This window comes from Herpailurus yagouaroundi, unplaced genomic scaffold (genome assembly GCF_014898765.1).
Source record: "Herpailurus yagouaroundi ecotype Mexico unplaced genomic scaffold, PumYag 28, whole genome shotgun sequence".
NCBI lineage: Eukaryota > Metazoa > Chordata > Mammalia > Carnivora > Felidae > Herpailurus > Herpailurus yagouaroundi.
In genome coordinates this window covers 45,361,194-45,364,835 of record NW_024412376.1, presented here as the reverse complement: position 1 = coordinate 45,364,835, position 3,642 = coordinate 45,361,194, and the positions used below count along the sequence as shown (strand labels likewise).

The 3,642-nt window shown below is 39.6% G+C and overlaps 1 non-coding gene across 1 annotated transcript; it reads left to right on the top strand.

Annotated features, from left to right (window-relative positions):
* Positions 1-3,284: 3,284 nt before the first annotated feature.
* Positions 3,285-3,391, top strand: LOC121040101 (U6 spliceosomal RNA). Its single transcript, XR_005795116.1, has one exon. It is a non-coding gene; the product is annotated as a U6 spliceosomal RNA (small nuclear RNA).
* The last annotated feature ends 251 nt before the right edge of the window (positions 3,392-3,642 follow it).

Here is a 3,642-nt window from a genome sequence, read left to right as displayed (position 1 = left end):
AGCTGAAATTAGAAGCTTAACCGACTGAGCAACCCAGGCGCCCCTATTTTTTTTTTAAATTTTTTTTTTTTTAAGTTTATTCATTCTTGAGAGACAGAGACAGGGGCGCAAGCGGGGGAGGGGCAGAGAGAGAGGGAGACAGAATCTGAAGCAGCCTCCAGGCTCCGAGCTGTCAGCACAGAGCCTGGTGCAGGACTCAAACCACGAACTGTGAGATCATGACCTAAGCCACCCAGGCGCCCCAGGAGATGGAAATTATTAAAGAGAAAAAAAAAAAAATGTCGTTAGTCCCAAAGTTTCAATCTGCCTCCGGCCTTGCCAGCAGCACACCTGATGCTTCCTCCTCCCCCTCCTCCTACACCGGCACCTGGGTGCTCACACAGCCCCGCCCCATTCCATCATCAGTGTCTCCGCGTCACAGGCTCCTGCTCCTCCCACCCTCACTATCAAGGAGCAAAAAGCACCCCAAGCCGCTGGGCCACCTCCCTATGAGGTTCAAACTGGAGGACCTCCTCCATCAGCATGAAGTGGCCCACGTGCTCCCCTGGACCAAAGCGCCCCGCGGAAGCCCCAGGTAACACTGACTGTAGGGAACCAGTGGAGTGACTTGTGAGTGGACACAGGTGCAACACATTTGGTATTAAAGCTGCTTCAAGGTTGTTGGCTTAATGAAAATAAACGTGTCTTTTGAGTTATCCTCATGAATGTAAAACCTTTATTTTACCAAGGTTTACTCAAGTCAAATAAGCTTGTGTTATCTCAGTTGCAATTTGCCAACAAAAAGTGACTGAAAATGATGGTTGATTTTTGTCTGTCTCATAAAGTTTTCATGGGTAATTGTTAAGAGCCAGTAGGTTAGGTAAAAAAGTTTACGGATACACTTTTAAATAACTTCCAAAATCTTTGGTAACCCAAAACTTTGGGGGTTTTGCTACATTAAATGATAAATTGGGTTGAATTCATTGGATTTCTAAGTCTCTTGTAAATAAGATAAAATACTGAAACATTAATGACTAAATCACAAGGTTTGTCTGTGTTGTCTCATTACAGAAAAGCTAAAGATATTTGGGTCTGTTAGGAAACGTATGAAAACATTGCTGAAAACAATGTATGTTGTATGAAAACAACAAACATTGCTGGTTCTCTACTGTTTGCGTTTCCAGATTCAGGGAAACTTTTTCTCTTAAGACATCTATGAGTTACAAAATTTGATAAAATATTCCTTTATGAAAAAAATATAAGCATTTACCTTTTCTCCATAACTGAACCCTCCAGAATTAAAAAACTCTCAATGAATATTCTTCTTTCTCTTATGGAATTATAATTATTTGGATTAGTTCAATAAAAATATGTTCTTATAACACGACACCATTGGAAACATTGGCTATATTACTAAGGCTTTGACTGAAATGTCATATTTGAGAGATGCATGCGTAGACTCAGATATGACCATATGACTTTAAGGAGCTCAGGTCGATTTTAAGGAACCAATAGAGCTCTTGGAAATGTTGGCCTGATACCTTGCTTACAGAGTTCCCAGCAGACTTACCAAGTGAGTAGAAGATGTCACTTCCTGGCAGGTGCAGGAACCTCAGGATATTTTGGGGACCTTAAGAAGAGAGGAATTCACCCAATCTACAAGTATTGCAGATGAATCTAATGGCAAGTTATTTGGCTTGGTGTCTGGCCTTAAAAAGCTGTTAGAGTCTCCATTTGAAATTCTTTATAAAAAGGTCTAGCAAAGCAAATGAAAAAAAAAAAAAACTATATGGTCAATCACTATTCTTACTGTGCATATGCAAATAATTTGGCCAAGTTTGTAAAAACTAGACTTATTTCACAAACAAATTAGTCTTTAAAAATTTTTTTAAAAACGTTTATTTATTTTTGAGTGAGAGAGACAGAGTGTGAGTGGGGGAGGGGCAGAGAGAAGGAGACACAGAATCCAAAGCAGGCTCCAGGCTGTCCGTGCAGAACCAGAGGTGGGGTTGAACCCACAAACCGTGAGATCATGACCTGAGCTGAAGTCAGATGCTTTGCCCCTTATGAGCAAATTATGCTTAATTTGGCTACCTTTGACAGGAAAGAAGATGAGTTTAAAGAGAAAGGTTGTATTTCAATAACACATTTTTGTGCATGTTAGGTTCTACGTCTGGTTAATTATCTTTGAATGTTTGTTGTTTGCCTATAAAACTGGACTGACACTGAATTCTTCTCGTTTCCTCAAATATCTGACCATGACTCTCCAAACTAAAGATTACAATCTTCTCCTGTTCTCTTATTTTAAAATCATTAAGAACTAAAACTTTCTTTTTCCTGAAGTCCTGCAAACTGAAGTTGGACAACTTGAGATAAACTTCAGAAAAACTGCCACAATAGCTCATGTATAGACAATGTTCACGCCTGTTCTCTATGAGCCACTCAAAAGGAGCACCAGAGACATTTGAACTACAAAACAGAAAAATCCATCAGATTGCTGCTGTGTGCTCCCACTCTTTCTGAGGATGCTTCAAGCCTGACACCTAAAAATCTTCTCTCTAGGACTTGGACTCAGACACTGGGCCTATAGTTTGCTCCAACAATTAACCTGTGTTTCTTTTATTTCCATTGAAATGCCTCTTGTTAATTACTGATTGCTTGCTGAAAAAGGCAGAATCTGTACGATGTCTAATACCACTTGCCTTCACCCATATTAACTCCTCCTGGGAAATAAGAATCCATATAAAATCAAGCAGGAAGCCACTTGGCTACAAGAAACCATTGACCACCATACCCCCCTCCCCCTTTTCCAAGGTGGCTGGGACTGGTTTACTGATCTGTTGGATACCCATCAATATCAGATCAGTTTTAGAGGGAATGAAAAACTGGATTTGACTCTACTGTTAATATTTCTGGGAGTATACTTGGGGATAAAACTAATAATGTCATATAGTGCCAAACCATGCAGAAAAATATCCAAGTTCTCAGATAAGGAAAGATCTGTGATACCCCATCCCTTAGAATAAGGGAGTTACAACCTGTACCATGTTAAATCCTTCCATTCCAAAGCCCTTCTGTGCCCTATTTTGGCTTGAAGCAGTTACAGAAGACCATTATTGTGTTCTGCCCCTGCTCCATAGAAATGGAATAAAGATTGACAATGGAAAATTATAACAGGAGAAAATTTAGCATGTCTGATTCTTTGTTGCTTCTATTTCCCTTGCTGCTAAGACCTATAGATTAAAAACTTCTGCTTAGTCCTGCACATAGGCATGTTACAGCTCAGATTTACAAATAAAACATGTGTGCTTTCTTTGGCAGCACATATACTAAAATTGGAACAATACAGAGAAGATTAGTATGGCCTCTGCAGAAGGTTGACATGAAAATTCATGAAGTTTTTCATATGTTTACCATGAAGGTAGACTTAGGGAACTTAGCGACTTACTAAAACATAATAACATAGGAGTCCCAGAAGATGAAGAGAGGAAAAAGGGGGCAGAAGGTTTGTTTGAGCAAATAACAGCTGAAAACTTCCCTAATCTGGGGAAGGACACAGACATCAAAATCCAAGAAGCACAGAGAACTCCCATTAAATTCAACAAAAGCCAGCCATCACCAGGCATATCATAGTCAAATTCACAAAATACACAAATAAAGAAA